This window comes from Equus asinus, chromosome 9 (genome assembly GCF_041296235.1).
Source record: "Equus asinus isolate D_3611 breed Donkey chromosome 9, EquAss-T2T_v2, whole genome shotgun sequence".
Lineage (NCBI taxonomy): Eukaryota > Metazoa > Chordata > Mammalia > Perissodactyla > Equidae > Equus > Equus asinus.
In genome coordinates this window covers 33,240,475-33,257,731 of record NC_091798.1, presented here as the reverse complement: position 1 = coordinate 33,257,731, position 17,257 = coordinate 33,240,475, and the positions used below count along the sequence as shown (strand labels likewise).

General features: G+C 39.2%; 1 long non-coding RNA gene across 1 annotated transcript in view; it reads left to right on the top strand.

The window, feature by feature from the left end:
* Positions 1-15,656, top strand: part of LOC139046154 (uncharacterized) — a 28,787-nt gene extending 13,131 nt beyond the window's left edge. The window contains exons 2-3 of the long non-coding RNA XR_011505784.1: positions 4,703-4,835; positions 7,223-15,656. This is a non-coding gene — a long non-coding RNA (uncharacterized lncRNA). The remainder of the gene's footprint in view (positions 1-4,702; positions 4,836-7,222) is intronic.
* The last annotated feature ends 1,601 nt before the right edge of the window (positions 15,657-17,257 follow it).

The following is a 17,257-nucleotide window of genomic DNA, read 5'->3' as shown; positions in this document are numbered from 1 at the left end:
ATCATTTTCCTCAACCTCAAAAATACGTATCATATCTTCATTTAGTGTGAGATTAAACCTAGAATATGTAAATAAATATTGTGCAAAAATATAATCTTCCATTTCTCCTGGAATAATAATTGCTAGCTAGTAATAATATCACTCTTCCTTCCATGGGTTGGAATAATGGATAATACATTTAGGCTTCATATAATCAAGGTCTTGACAGAATAAATATTGCTTGCCCTAGAGGATGAGATGGACAATTGGCTGAAACAATTCTGCTACTGTGCTAGACTATTAGTCATATTTATTGTGTTTACATGGCCTAGCCTTGTGTAAATCTCTCCCTCCTTCTTTTCTTCTCTGTGTACACATCTATGCATGTATATTATTGGGAACTCAAGCAAACGTATTATGACCTATTCTTCTTTGTTTCAAGGACTAATTGTTCACCTGAATAAAGAATGATGACAAACTTAAGGGAACTGTTCTAATGTGTGCTGATAATACTTGTTGGAATGGGGATGTTGGTTTGGCACCTGTTGATTTTCACATCCTGTGCCCAAGGTTTGACCGGCAAGAAAAATGACAGAAACTAGAGATATAGAGCCTAAGATATTTAGCTTGACATTTGAAGACCTCTTTGACTTAGCTGCATCTTAAGTCTTCAATCTTATTTTTCATTATTCATGGAATTTCGTAGCTTTTCTTAAATGAGCCCATCTTTTCCTTCTACTACTTACTCTCCAAACAGGTTCCACTGGTTTTGATTGTACCCCTCCTCTGAAGCTTGGCTAAAATATCTGTGGTGCTTGATTCAATTAGTAATGATTTCCTCCCTGTTTAAATCTCTCATAGCAGTTCATAAAACTGTCGCTTAATAATGCTGATATTAATTACATCATCATCATCACTATAATTATAACCACAACTGCTGAATTTTTTCAAAAGCTTCTGTGCCAGGTAGCGTGGCATTTCATTTCCATCATTTTAAATCCCTACAACATTATTATTACCATTTTACAAGTGAGGAAACTAAGGCACAGAGATTTCAGTTGTCATGTTACTGGACATAGAGATCAAATACTGTTATGTATGACATATATTTATGACATACTGACATTTATACATATATACGTGTATACATGTACAGATATACATTATATATACACAGGTATATGTGTGTATATATCTATATATACAGATACACATTATATATATACATATTGTGTGTATATGTACATATAATATATATCTCACTTCAGGTCTCTTGTTCATTCTTCATAATGTACTTTATGTTGACAATTATTTGAGTTCAATTACATGGTTAGAGCACTGGCTTAAACTTCAGGAAGTCTAGGTTCCTAATTTAATATTGGTGCTGACAACCTGTCTGCTGGTTTGCAAGATCTCTTTACTCTACTGGCTTCACTTTCCTTAGATATATGTATCAGAAGTATCTTCTACTGAGTGGCTGATGTTTTTACCCTCTTAATGATATCTTTTAATGAACAAAGGTTCTTAATTTTAGTTGAGTCCAGTCTAGCAATCTTTTATTGTTAGTGTATTTTTATATCCCATTTAAGAAAATTTGCCTACCCCAAGATTATGAAGACATTCTATATAATTCTAGAAGCTTTACAATCCATTATAATTAATTTTTGTAGATGATGTAAATAGGTATCAAGGTTCAATCTTTTATCAATATTGATTTGTGGATAGTCAACCCATTTCAGTTATTGAAACTACTATTTTCCCCTATCACAGTGCAATGTCACTCTTATCAGAAACCACTTGGCTAGATAACTGGGGGTAAGTTTCTGGATCCTATTTCCTTTTGTCTGTCCTTGCTCAGACACCATACTGGGCTTTTTAGCTAATGTGTTTTTCTCTCTTTATAACACCCACTTGCTCCTCACAGATGCACCACCTTCGTTTACTCTTACACACAATAGATGGCAGCCTTCCCCTCCGTGATGTGTTGTATTTGCTGTTTGCTAACATTTCTTGACTTTGCAGAGGCCCATCCTGTGGCTGTGGAAAATCCACTCTGATCTATGCTTCAGGCCACTGTGGTCTCATTGAAATAGATCTTTAACAGCTATCACTAAGAATCTAACTGGAGTTAAAATATGGTTCTTTTTCTTGAGCTGCTTTTTTGTAGTCAAAGAATGTTGAAGGCAGTGGAGATGAACACTTGCTGTGCAGTTGTCAGTGAGGGACTAAGCTTAGATGCTCCTCAGTATTCCAATCAACTGGTTGTTTTAACATTGTCATGAAAATCTCATAGTTAACCATAGGGAATGTGAATACTATTTTTTTAACAATATAGTTTTAAGGCAAAGTAAATGTAAGCTGGCTGTCTCAACATGCCTTTCCGGGATTTGCGATTGTTCTCTAGAATAAGTATGCTCCTCATAGCATTGAGAAGAATAAGAATCATCTGTTCCAACTCTATCTGATGTTTAAACCCTTATATCTGCTAGTGGGCATCTAGCCAATACTTAATACTTCAGATGATAGATAGGGATTGGCAGTTCCTTATTCCAAGCTGAAACCTGTCCTGGAATTTCCATCTATTTGTCCTAATCCTTGACCTCAGAACAATTTCCCATGATCGTTCTTCAAATATTTGTTAATAACGACAATAATCCACTCTAAATCTGCTCTTCTGTGAGATAACCCACTCCATCAAATACTTCTCATTTGATATTACTTCAAATTTTTCTTCCTTGGAATGGTTCCATTTTGTCTTTGTGCTTTTTAAAGGGAGCTATCTAGAATGCTACTCTAGGACGGTTTGACCCCTGCAGTGACCTACAGGACCATTACCCCTTTCCTCACTGATGCACAAAACTCCAATAAGGATGTCTAAAATCTCATTAATCATCCTCCAGCTCAATGTTATACTTTTATTTATTTTACCACACAAATTTCCCTTCATCTGTTTTTCCCCTCATATGGTACCCCTAAGTTTCTATTTTCAAAAACAGTCTACCCTTATTCTGATACTTAGCATGTCAGTTAACCTGGGGTGAACCAGATGGGGAAGTAACTCACCACTTCCTCAGCACGTCGAAATTTATGGTCATTGTACTTTTTCATTCAACAAATACTTATCCAGACTTATTAAGTGTTGGGTGTTGGTGAAAACGATGTGTAAATTCCATTTAAAGTAAATTAGAAAGTGAACAGAATGTGAGGAAATGGAGACAAAGAGAATGACATAAATTTCAAGGGGTTTTTCTCTACAGAGAGGGAAATGGGGGCTGTTCCTGAAAGTGGACATGGGATTGAAAAGGGTTTTAAGATAGGAAATAATGTACTTCAAATGTAGATTTATGAAGACCACTTTGAGGCCCATTCTAAATAATCTTTTCTGCGGCTCAAAGTTCTTAGTTCCTTTAATCATTTACCAAAGCAGCAAGGAAATAATATCATAGACCCTCTATAGAGCCTTCCAGTGTTTAACACATAAAAGGCAAGTGATAAGTATTTCTAGTTGGGGTAATAAGGAAGAAAACAGCTTGAGATGATCATATTTTTGAATAAAGGGCTTCTAAGAGAGATCAAAAGGAACTGTGGAACTCAAGCGGGAAATTTCTTCAAGCACTGGGAACCCTAGCAGTATATTTCCAAATCACAGTTATTAAAGAAGCACTTTGCAGCATCATGTGACTATGGTCTTCCCTGCTGTGGCTGCCCTGTGGATGTGCAGCTAGGATAATGGTACACTGCGAGGCAGAAACAGCTGCTTCCTTATCAGTGCAGATCCTGCATTTATACGTGCTTCTATGCTAGAATATTAAACTAGAAATTCTAATTTTCATTTTCTTTTCTCTCTTTCTACCAGAGTAAACTCTTGGAGTCATGGCCTTTTAAAAAATAATCTCCCGAGTTAAGCACACTGTTCAATCTAGAGGCATCTGATAAAATGGGAAAAATCCATTCATTCTGGGCACTTGTGGGCATCATAGACTTTAATAAGTTTGCAAAGGAGAGGTGGACGGGATTGTATCACACACCAGACAACAGAATACTATAAAACAACACATCAGCCTTCAGAATCATTCTTACTTGGGAGTCTTTCTTGGTCATTCCCCTCCAAGCAGAAGCCAAACCTACAAAGGTTTGCTTGCTCTTTCTCCTTCGTTCTCTTGTCTACCCTCTCCATTCAATAACAAAACAACCAGTGTCATTCTTTGTCTAAAGCAAACCAAATGACACCTCGATCCTTAAGATACCACACCTAACAAATTCTTTTCAGGGTATTTTCCCTTAAAAGATATTTCTTTCCCTAAACTAGATTCTGGTGCCACCTGTTAAGATAATAACATTTCCAGCATGTTACATAACAATTGAAAGCCCAGTCTTTGGAGAATGACAGATCTCAGTTCAAATCTCTGCCTGTGTGACTTTGAGCTAAACTTCACATTTTTGACTCCTAGTTTTTGTAATCTTTTCCCCAACACCCCTGGTGCCAGATGAGTTTTGGAGTTCAGACTTTTTTTTTAATTGTAGAAAAGTCACATGATGCATATATTGTTCATTACAGAAAGCTCACTGGGGTCTAGGGTGGTACCCTCTAATCAAACACACTAGTAATTCTGCAGCAAAACATATAATATAAAGAAAACAAGCAGCCTTAAATCATCTTTTGACAAATCATATTTTGCTGTGAAACGAGTTATGAAATAAAACAAAAACTTCTGTTTTTCAGAACTCCGTGTGATTTGGAATGAATTGGGAACAGTGGACCTAATGCCTACTTCAGGGAGGTATCTTGAGGAACAAAGAAGATGATGCATGTAAAGCTCAGAGCTCAGACTATGACACTAAAGCTTTAATCAATGGTTAGTGTTACTGCTGCCTGCCCTTTCTCTTTCCTCTTGTTGGTAAAATCTTTCTATATTGTACATTAAGTTTATAGGAAACTGCCGAACTGCTCTTATATTAACTATTTTTAAAGGGGAAAGACATCAGTGTTGGAGACCACCTCTGTTGGGCCCAGAACAGTTGCGAACACCTCCCATCCAGGTTTCCTTTTTGATAAAGCCATGAGTCTGACTTTCCAGCTACTTTGCTCTTCTCCCAGCTTGGCCCTGATTCCTCTCTGGCAATGATTAACTAAATGCTCAAACAAGAAAGAAGGAAGCACTCAGGTTGAGAAATATAAGTGTTTACAGGAAGAAAAGAAAACGTTTCTGTGATCTATGGAAACCAAAGAAAACTTCTATAGCTAAAAGTAGAAGCATATGTTTGGGGACAAAATATCAATACATAACTAACCACATTTCAAAGAAGGAAATACAGGATGGATATGGAACAACCACAGCATGAGGGAAAGAATGTGAAGAAAACAAAAACACTTGGAGTAGATTCTGACTTCTGATCCTTCCACTCTTAAGCTAACCTCTCACATTTTATTAATGAATTCATTCTTGCCAATTCAAATGATCTTTTTAGTCTTTCTTACATCTCTAGATACATAGCGTATGTCTGCAGACTCTACCTGGCTTTACTCTACCATGGAGCGTTTCCACTGATGCCCTTACATCATTTCAAGCGTACTTTATAAAACAAATCTGGTCATCATTCCTGTCACTCTTCCTTTTCCAAACTTTTTCTGTTGAGAGCATCATCCTCATTTCAACTCTCAGGCTTAAAGGCATCTTTGGTCCCTACTTTTCTGTGGCCCTTGATCTAATCATCCACCAATTTTCCTAGTGCATCTTTCATCCGCATCCTTCTTTCTATTTCTGTTCCATCACTCTGCTCCATGCTTGGATTATTCCCCTATGTTCTTTCGGATGGGCTCTCCTATATGCTGGATGCTCTGCATCTGACGGTCCTTAAGAGGCAGAGGACCTGAATGTATGACTTGGTTTGGCTACTTAACAACAATGTAATCTCTGTCCCCTCTCTATCTCTTATCAGTTTACTTTGTCCCCTAACATAGTCACCAAGTCATGTTGAACCTACTTTCAAAATCTTCACTCTGTTCTCTTCTGACACAGTATCTCCCTAGTGATACTTCTAATTCAGACCATTATCAACTCATTGAAACAGTCTCCTGTTCTCACTACATCCTGCTATTTTTTAAAGTAAACTCTTATTTTAAGATACTTTTATATTTACAGAAATATTGAAAAGATAGCACAGAAAATCCATGTAGACCCCTCACCCAGTTTTATCTATTGTTAACATTTTACATTATCTTGGCCCATTTGTTAAGACTACAGAATCAACACTGGTTTCCAAGTCTTGGCTATTGTGAATATTGCTGCAATAAACAGGGGTGCATATACCTTTTCAAATTAGTATTTTCATATTCTTTGAATAAACACCCAGAAGTGGAATAGTTGGATCATATGGTATTCTATTTTTAATTTTTGGAGCAATCTCCATTTTGTTTTCCATAGTAGTTGCACCAGTTTGCATTCCCACCAGCTGTGTATGAGGGGTCCCTTTTCTCCACATCCTCTCCAACACTTCTTATTTCTTGTCTTTTTAATAATAGCCATTCTGATGGACATGAGGTGATATCTCATTGTGGTTTTGATTTTCATTTCCCTAATAATTAGTGATGTTGAACATCTTTTCATGTGTCTTTTGGCCATCAGTGTATCTTCTTTGGCAAAATGTCTGTTTAGATCCTCTGTGTATAGGCAAAATTTTAAGCAGTTTCTTGGAATTCCCTGGACTCTAGCATTGTCATTCTTGCTGCAGATCTTGACCATAATGATCCGTCCTGTCTCAAGATTCCTATCTTTTTTCTGTTTGAGTCTTGGTGAGTTGTTCAGTGTGTCTTCTTTTTGAAAATGAGATCTTATGTGTTTCTTATTCCTGCCTTCCAAGCACTTAAGCTTCTCTTTCTGAAACACAGCCCAGTACCTGGAACTCATTTACAAGGTGGAATGTTTTCTGTAAAATTCTGTTTGATTTTGGATCCCTGTAGACCTGTCTAGGAAGATGGAGTGAGTTGTGATCAGATGGACAGAGAAATTTGGTATATTGTGAAGGACTCATTTGTCTAGGAGCTGGGGTTTAGGCCTCTGTCTGGCTCCTCACTGAGCATGTGTTCTAAGGCAGCTGGCAGGGAGCAAAACAAATATTCCCAGAAATTATGCCCAGTGAAGACTAGAGAACTGAATTGAAGAATCTGGTGATAAGGGCCACAAACGAGGCCAGGGGGCTTATAAGTAAGGCTGCTTGGTACAGGTCCTCTTTGTTTTCTCAGGCAAGGCAAAGTCCAGCCACAGGGACACTTGCAAGGGCAACCAGCAGAGGAAGAAGGAAATAGCTATGGCCGCAAGGACCTGGAAGTGTCAGCTGGACCTGGCCAGTTGGCTTTGTCTTAACTTCAAGGCTACAATGATGTAGCAGCAGGAAAAAATGGCCAGAAGGAGAATGGAGCCAAAGACAAAATGGCTGGAGATCAGCGTTTGGTACCATGGAATATTGATCTCCTTCCAGTTGATGACTTCCTTGAGTTTCATTCCACAGGTCCTATTGTTTGAAGCAATAGGTGACTTCTTCTACCACAACTGTTTCCTTGGAAGACTAAGTAGGGGATGCAGAAGGAAATTGCCAAAAACCAGACTCCCAAAGCCCCCACAGCTGCTTTAGCTGTTGTGTGGTTGTTCCAGGACCAGATTGGTCAGAAGATCACAACCCAGTGGTTCATGGAGATGAAGATCAAAAGGAAGACACTGGCCAGAAAGTTAAGGATAGACATGGTGCTGCTGCACTTACAAAGCATCCAGCCAAAGGGCCAGTGGTAGTGCAGAGCCACCATGATGAGCTGGAGAGGCAGCAAGAGGATGATGGTGAAGTCAGTCACGACCAGGTTGAGATACCACACCATGTAACTGTGCAAGGCATGAGGAAGCCCACCATCTAGATGACAAGGCCATGGTCAGCCACGCCTAGGAAGAAAGTCAATGAGTAGCCGATCATGTAGGTCCATGCCCGGGATCTGAACCTGGAACCCCAGGCTGTGGAAGCAAAGTGCGTGAACTTAACCACTACACCACAGGGCCAGCCCCAAGAACTGAGTTTTGAGCCTAGATCTGCTTAATTAAAACTTCATATTCTTGACACTTGTCTTTGGTTCTCTCTGTATAGTCCTCCCTCAGTGGCATGAAGGGGACTCATATTTATGTTCCCAATTTAATTTACAAAGGGGCTTTCCTGTACTTCACAGTATTTAATAATTCCAAAGATGGAATGCTAGGCAAAACAGGTGGAACCAGAAAAAAGCACACATAAGTATATTCACATAAGCATACATAAATGCATATATACATATAATATGTGCATAAGCATACATAATTGAATACATTGTTGCTATTATTATTTTGAACAAACTGTTATTTGTTAGATAATCAGGAATACAAATAGTAAAAGTTTTTATTTTTACCTTGACCTATTCCTTCTTTGATGCTTTTTTGATAGCTGGATATGATGTGCTGGGTAAAAGGAACCGCTGTAAATAGGCCCTTAGTAACATGGTGAAGTGTTGGGGGAGGGGAAGTGTTCTATATTCTGGGTTCAGATATTACCCCAGCTGGTTAGGCTCTGGTTAACTAGTTCTTCTTGAAGGGAGGCCTTGTTAAGAGGAACATAGTGGGGGCTGGCCTCATGGCTGAGTGGTTAAGTTTGCACACTCCGTTTTGGCGGCACAGGGCTCCTCGGTTTGCATCCTGGGTGAAGACCTACTAACTGCTCATCAAGCCATGGTGTGGTGGCATCCCACGTAGGGGAACTGGAATGACCTACAACTAGGGTATACAACTATGTACTGTGGCTTTGGGGACACACACAGAAAAGAAGAAGATTGGCAACAGATGTTAGCTCAGGGCCAATCTCCTCAAAATAGAAAGGAACAGTGCTCTTGCATATTTCAAAATAGTTCCTTTTCCTCCTTCCTCTGAGGAAAGCTCATGGGATTTTTCTCTGATAGTTACTACAGGAATCTAGTCAAACTTCTGGAGGTAAATCTTACAGTACCATGGGGGCCCCTGTGGGGTTTTTAACTCTCAGACTTGTCCACCCTGAGCTTCCAGCAACCATGAATTACAGTTCAGGTTTTCCTACCCCAGCACTGGCTCCCCAGGTGGGTTCCACTCATGAGTCTCTGCCCTGGGAAGCCCTGACTGCCTGTAATCGCCTGGCTCTCTCTCCAATCTTGGGGCAGCAGTTTGCGCTGTGTTCTCACCTGTCTTATGGATCCAAGAAGAGATATTGATTTTTTCAGCCTGTTTAGCTTTTTACTTGTTAGGACTAAGTGACGACTTCCAAGCTCCTTACATGTGGAACCAGAAAACAGCTCTACCCTTTCTAAACGCTTTCTCTTATTGTTCATGATAACATGTTGGAAGTCCTGGGTTTGGCACCCATCGACTCAGGAATGCAGGGGCAATTGAATATTAATGCAGCCTCTGTTCACCAGAATGTCTTTTTATCAAGATTCTGGCATGGCAGAAGGATCCTGAAGGTCTCCCTCTACACTGCTGAATATTTAGGGATGCTGGAAAAATCTCTGAGGATTAGAGGCTTCCAGGCTTCCAGGAACATTAGTCAACTTGAATACTGTGCCATTACTGTCTGCACATCCCCTGCTACCCCAGATTTACCAATACACATGCACATCTCTCCAAATCCACTACAATCATTTCTAAACCTGCTACATTTGGGAGAATCTTTCTTTTAACTGGGTTATTATCTGAGGAGTAAAACAGAAAACAAAAACAATAAGCCCCTCCTCCCCACTTTTGATTTTGCAATTCATTATTTTCCTCTACCACAGAGCCTGGCACAAAGAAGGTATTCACTGATCTATTGTCAAGTTGTTTTGCTTTGTTTTGTTTTGTAGACAAACCGTAGCACAAGCTCTGAACTGGCCACAAGAGGGCACTTGTGAACCATTTTGAAAATAATTCATGTTCAACATTAGATTTCACAAACCCTTATGGTTTCCCCTGGTTTGGACTTCCTGTTCCGCCCTGGAAGAAATAAAACGAGCAGTTATGGGGCTTCTGGAGCAGAGAGGCATATCAGACACATTCTAATCCAACTTGTCAACCTGGAGCCCCAGGTCTCAGAACCTGTGATAGTCCCTCTTTAAAATATTGGGGAGGCATTGAGAGTTATTTTAAATATTTCAAAAAAGAAATATTTTAAGTATTTAAATTGCTGTTGAACATCAAGTAGCTTTGCTTTTGACTTAATTTATCATGGCTTCACTTATTTGGTAGCCAATACCTTAAAAAATTGGAACCCATAGGGAAAAATAATTTGTACGCCAACATTTACTGAGTTGGAGACTTCTGCTTGCGATAGAGTCCTAGAAATGATGGTGGGAAGCTTCGCCAGTTTTAAAGTGGTTTGTTGAAGTCTTGAGCACTTTCTTCTTGAATTAAACTTCAGTTAAGGAAGTTGTTGGAACCTAAGATCGTAGAATTGGAAAAGGTAATGAAGACAACCTAATCCATCCTCTTATCTACTACTAGAACATTTCCTATAGTAAATATGACACTAGCAAATCTCTATTTGTGGGTTTCAATACTGAGTCACTAATCTGTACATTCTTGTAATTTCTAAGCACATTTCAAAAAAAAATCTCAAATTCTTTTCTATATCCGTCTATTCTTCCTTCATCGTGATAGCCCTCCAAATATTTGAATAGTATCTTTAGGTCTCCTTGATTCATCTTATCTCCAGGCTGTATTAATTAACTGTCTCTCATGTGATCCTTTGAAAGCCTGACCCTCTTCTTAATATGGGTTTGTTGTGGATTAAATATGGCCACATACTCTTTGCAATTTCTCTCCCTTCATATCTGGATTGGTCCTATGACTTGATTGGAATAAAAGAATGTTGCATAAGAGATGCTGTGTATCTTTTGAGGCTATGTATTAAGACATCTGCAATTTCAATTTTCATATTTTGCACTGCACTTTCTTGAACTCATGGATGACCAAGGCCTCTTGCAGACAGTCCCTGCTGAGCTCCTAGCCAAAGCCAACCGCAAATGCCAGTATTTTGTATATCCAGCCGTCCCAGTGCCCCAGTAAACATCAATGAAGCAGACAAAAAATGCTCATTTTGAAGAATCATGAAAAGTAACAAACTGTGGTTGCTTCAAGCCACTAGGTTTTGGAGTAATTTATTATACAGCCTTAAATAACTGATAGGTCCAGGTTGCAAATCACTTCAAAGTGTTGAATTCAGATCCAACTATGTTGACTGTGACTAATAACCAGTAATTCATGAGATTTTTCTTCTTCTTTGATTTTGATATCTCATTTGTATAATTCTTGTAGATTTTTACAGCTGTATTTTCACGTAACCTGTGGTGTTTGAAATGACGTCTGAGACCAAAACACTTCTTGCTCATGTTGATTTAAAAAGAAAGACTGTTGAACTTAGGTCTACGACTTATTTCTCAGGTCCCTCTTCTGGAAATCAAGGAATGAGTCCTGATTTTTTTTCTAGATTTCATGGAATTATAACCATGATTTTCCTTGTTGTAATAGCTAACTGCAAACCAAGGGCCTGAACATATACCATCTCAATTAATCTACACAACCATGTATGAGAGGCATTACTGATCCCCTTTATAGGTGAATTAGCTGGGATTCAGAAAGGTGAAATGATTTGCTACAGAAATTAAATGAGATTGGGCTGGATGAAAACTTCTTTGACCCCCGTCAACTGTTCTTTCTATTTCATCACTGATAAAAGTGGACAGAACTAGTAAGCTCAGGTGTGCACACAGGAGAAGAGCAGAACAACTTCTTTCACTGGAGAACTGACTTAATTAAGAGAAGCGAGAGCATTCATGGGGTTTGGCCTCGGATTGGAGTCAGGGCCCAAATGGAGTAAGAAGGACATCCACTGAGGGGATGACCAGCAAGAGTCAAGCCCTTGAAGAGTGAGGAGGGCATTTACAGATACCTACATATATACACATATATTCCCCAGCTCTGTCTACTGAGAGGGCCTTGGAGCAGGACACCCCTATTGAAAGGAGCAACCTAGTGCCTGGATGATTCCACAGTGTCACTCTGCTACTAAAAATAACTAAAGGTCACTCCTTGGAGAAAGGTTTTATCCCAGGGCTGTGGCAGAGAATTTTGTAAATGAGCCTGGAACATCTTGTAGGGCCAGAAAACAAGGAAGTGCACAAAGAATGAGGGGGACACACCAAAGGCAAGGAGGCCAGGTTGAAGGGGCTGTCATTGGCAAAATTTGGGGCAACTGGGTTATCAAATAAAACATTATAGTGATGGTTTATAATCTATTAATAAAGTAGGAAACCATGAGTCCACACTGATATTTAAATGATAAACTGAAAATTTGGTTAGGAATGGGATATTTACATAGTTTCAAAGTACCTTCCCACAAAAGACTTGTTAATTACAACAGGAAAAAGACTACGATGGAGAAGTCTGGCAGACTTCATCTTGATCAAGGGATCAAGACAAGCAATATACGTCAGTAGGGGGACAGAGCGTGTGCTCACCTACAGGCTCCAATGAGAACACTACTTGGCTTCTTGCATAACCTGAACCTAGCCTTGAGGGAACATCAGTCAAACCCAAATTGAGCAACATTCTACACAAAGACTGACTGTGCCCTTCAAAAATGTCATGGTCACGAAAGTCAAAGAAACACTGAGAAACTCTTTCAGACTGAAGAAGACTAAAAAGATTTGGCAAATAATTGTAACACAAGCTTCTGAACTGGATCCTTTTGCTATAAAAAATTATTGAGACAATTGGTGAAATCTGAATTGGATCTAAGGCTTACATGGCAGTGATGTGTCAGTGTTAAATTCCTGATTATGGCCATGTAGGAGAATGTCTTTGCTTGTAATATGCACTAATATTTGTGAGTGATGGAGCACTGGGTCAGCAATTCACTCTCCAATGATTCTGAAGAAAGAATTCTTCATACTGTATTCAGATCTTTTCTGTAAGTCTGAAATTATCTCAAATTAAAAACCTTATACCCCCAAACCCTCCATTATTTGTTTACTGGATACAGGGATTACCCATTCCCCACCTTCTACTCTATGTAGACAGCCAAAGAAATATGAAATTCCTTAAAGGGAGAATTATAAATAAAACCCCCCAAATCTCACTCAAAATTAAATAATTGAGAACTAGTGCTCATGAACTTGCTAGTAATGGTGGCTGCTGTGTTTGAGGTTGTAGTTAGGAAGCAGGAAAAGTAAAAGTGGAGATGGAGAGGGTCCAGTACATGGCCTAGTGGTAAAGTCTGGCATTCTCTGCTTCAGTGGTCCAGCTTCAGTTCCCAGGTGCAGACCTCCACCACTTGTCAGCAGCCATGCTGTGGTGGTGACCCACATACAAAATAGAGGAAGATTGGCACAGATGTTAGCTTAGGGCACATCTTCCTCAAGCAAAAAGAGGAAGACGAGAAACAGATTTTAGCTCAGGGTGAATCTTCCTCAGCAAGAAAAGAAAAAAAGTAGAGATGGAGAGGAAGGTGATAATAATTATAATAATAATATCTAACATATTCTGAGGTACTGATTTTTTTTTTGGTAAACACTTTGCATGTAACTGATTACTTCTCATAACAATCCTTTAAGGAAGTCACTTCTCTTAGCTTCATTGTATAAATTAATAAAAATGAGGCCCAGGGAGGTAAAGTAATTTCCCCAAAGGAGGAGTTAGGACATAAATCCAGACAGGCTGGCCCCAGGACCTTTGCTTTTAATCTCTAAAGGAAGAATAAGGTCATGCAAGGAACAAAAGAATAGTCTCAACCCTGGGACGATTTGGAGACACTGGAGACGCTGCTGAACAAACATCATTGACTATGTACATTTGTGTGAGGCCTGCCAGGAATCCACATACCTTAGTAAAAAGCCTCCCCAACCCTGTTCTGCTGGTCTTTTGACTCTTTTGAGTCCTAGTGTACATATTTGGGAAGAGGAAATGATTTATTGCTGAGGCGCTGAGTGAAGACCTGTAACTTGGCACCAGGCAACATGAACGTCTGTTCCTCCTTGAGTCGCAGTTGCTGCTTCTTGGAAGGGTGTAGAGCACGCACATTCAAGACAAGGCAAGGCCAAGGCCTCAGCTGCTAAAGATACAGTGAGCCACTTTAGATGTAGACAGTTTGTCACTCACATGGACAGCAAAGAGAAGAATAAACCGAAAGTGTCAGGACATGTCATCTTTGTCTCACACATCAAAAAGAATGATACTGAAACAGAAGGGGCTGGACGACTATCATGTGAGTTGCGGGATACCCTGTTGCTGAGGAACCACTTCTAGACTACAGCTAAGAGGTCTGGTTTTATATTCTGCAGCTCTGTTCTGAGGGAGATAGGGCAGAAAGCCCCACAGCTCATAGAAGCTGGGAGACAGTGAGAAATGTGTTATAACAGCCTCCCAGGGGAGATGGGAAGGTGAGTAAGAGATGGTTCATAGCAGCTCCTCCTGGCCTCCCATCCTCTCGGGTTCCAGAAGGATCACATGCTGTTTCCTCAAGACTCAGACAGCTATGGTTCAATCCTTTGCTTGCGTGGATCTCTGCAAGGTTTACAGGGCGCATGGTGAACTCATTCCCCAACATAAGACAGTTGAAAGGCAGGACTTAGGACAGGATCATGGCATGGACAATGCCTGCGGGACACTGGAGAGCTGCCCCCGGTCCCCTCCAAAGATAGTGATATTAGCTGTGAAAGTAGCAGTGGACCACGGATTGGCAGCATGTGGTCATCTGTGCCAGGAGTCCTCTTGGTCACTGAAAGCCCATTCTGCCTCCCTTTACACTAATCTGCTGTATAGACTCCAATGACCAGGTTTCCCCGTGCTCAGGAATCTGTATTTCTCGCTGTTGATCAAGTCTTGCTAGAGACAGGCAACAAAAGCAAAAATAAGGAAGTGGGACTACATCAAACTAAAAGGTTTCTGCACAGCAAAGGAAACCATCAGTGAAGTGAAAAGGCAACCTATGGAATGGGAGAAAATATTTGCAAACCATATATCTGATAAGAGGTTAATATCCAAAATATATAAAGACTCATACAACTCAATAGCAAAAAAACAAAGAATTCAATTAAAAAATGGGCAGAGGATCTGAATAGACATTTTTCCAAAGATATACAAATGGCCAATATGTACATGAAAAGATGCTAAACAGTGCTTATCATCAGAGTAATGCAATTCAAAACCACAATGAAATATTACCTCATACCTGTTAAAATGGCTATTACCAAAAAGACAAGCAATAACAAGTGTTGGCGAGGATGTGCAGGAAAGGGAACCCTTTGCACTCTTGGTGTAAATGTAAATTGGTGCAGCCACTATAAAAAAAATTATGGAGGTTCCTCAAAAAATTAAAAATAGAACTGCCATATGATCTATCAATTCCAATTTTGGGTATTTATTTGATGGATATAAAAACACTAACTCAAAAATATAAATGCACTCACGTGTTCATAGCAGCATTATTTATAATAGCCAGGATATGGTAAAAACCTAAGTGTCCATTGATGGATGATTGGATAAAGAAAATGTGGCATATATATTGTGGTATATATATATATATGTTCCAATATATATAATAGAATGTTATTCAACCGTAAAAAAGAAGGAAATATTACCATTTGTAACAACACAGAAAACAGATTGGTGGTTACCAGAGGCGGGGGTTGGCAGGGGGTGGGGGGTGGAAATGAGTGAAAGGACTCAAAAGTGAAGGAGGTCAAAAGGTACAAACTTCCAGTTGTAAACTAAATAAGTCGTGGGGATGTAACGCACAGCATGGTGACTATTGTTAATAATACTCTCTCGCATATTTGAAAGTTGCTAAGAGAGTAGATCTTAAAAGTTCTCATCACAAGAAAAAAAAATCCTGTAACTATGTATGGTGATGGATTTTAACTAGGCTTACAGTTGTGGTCATTTTGCAATATATACAAATTTCGAATCATTGTGTTGTACCCATGAAACTCATATAATGCTATATGCCAATTATACCTCAACACAACAACAAAAAAGTCTTGCCAGCTCAAGTGCTAGTCTCATTCAGGCAATCAGAGTTTAGTCTTTTATAGTCATACCTTCTCATCTAACTCATCTGACACAACCTACTCACTGTTTGATTTTAATCTAAACATTTCTTTGAAATCTGCCGTGGTCAGACACTGTGAATGAACAGTGCTGGGCACAGGAAGATGAAATAGACACTGTCCATACCTCTTTCTTTTCAGCTCACCAAATTGTCTCAATTTGTTTTCTAAATGAAAACATTGCATATCCTAGTTTTATTTCTTGTCTTCTCTGCTTATCTGAATCTTTGAATTCAAGAAGCACTTGAATTCTTGAAGTCTTCCTTGAAAAATCAAGCCTGGACTGATCACCTGTCTCCACGTCCAATGCTCCCTAGATTTTGTTTTGATTTGGTCTTGGTTCACCCATTATTTCCTGAATTTCACCCCGCTGGGCTCACATTCCATTTGGATTTCTCTACAGTGCCTAGAAAGGGACTAAAAGATAGCCTCTAATGACATTGGACTGATTTTTCACTAATTAGGATTCGATCAATGTAGAAGGGAGCCAGAAACAGATTGTTTTGCTTTTCTCCAAGCCTTATGAGGTTGATATACTGAGCCATGACATTTGAATATACGTTACGTGTTTGGGTTTTCAAAGACACAATTTAAGACTATTTCCTCCTTTTATGTAGGGGAAATATAGGCCAATTTTAACCATCCAATTTTCAGCAAGTAGAAGAGAGAAGATAACAAGCTCTAGTTTGACCTTTCCAGTGTGACTTCAGCTAGAAGGCAGAGTGTTAGACGAAATCTCAGGCTGATTCTTTTCTTTTGCCTGATCTGTGTCTTGCATCTACACACAGTTCACTTCTTTATAACGGTCATTCCTCTTACAGAGGAAGAAAAAAGTTACCGACTTGCTTCTAACAGTTTTAATATAATTAAAATGAGGCAAGAGGGATGCCTGTTTTTGTTCTGTTGTCTTCCAGAATCTACCACAGAGCCGGATATACAAAACATGCTCAATAAATAATTGTTGGATGGCTAATTGAATTCCCACTCTCTATTACAAGTTTAACCTCCACAAAAAATCCATTGGAGAACCACATCCAAAATTAATGTAGAAACACTGGCATTCATTTCCTTGTTGTTTCATTTCTCTTCATGAATTAATTTATTTAACAAATGCTTACTGGAAATGCATATTAACTAAATGTTTAAAGGTAAAGAAAT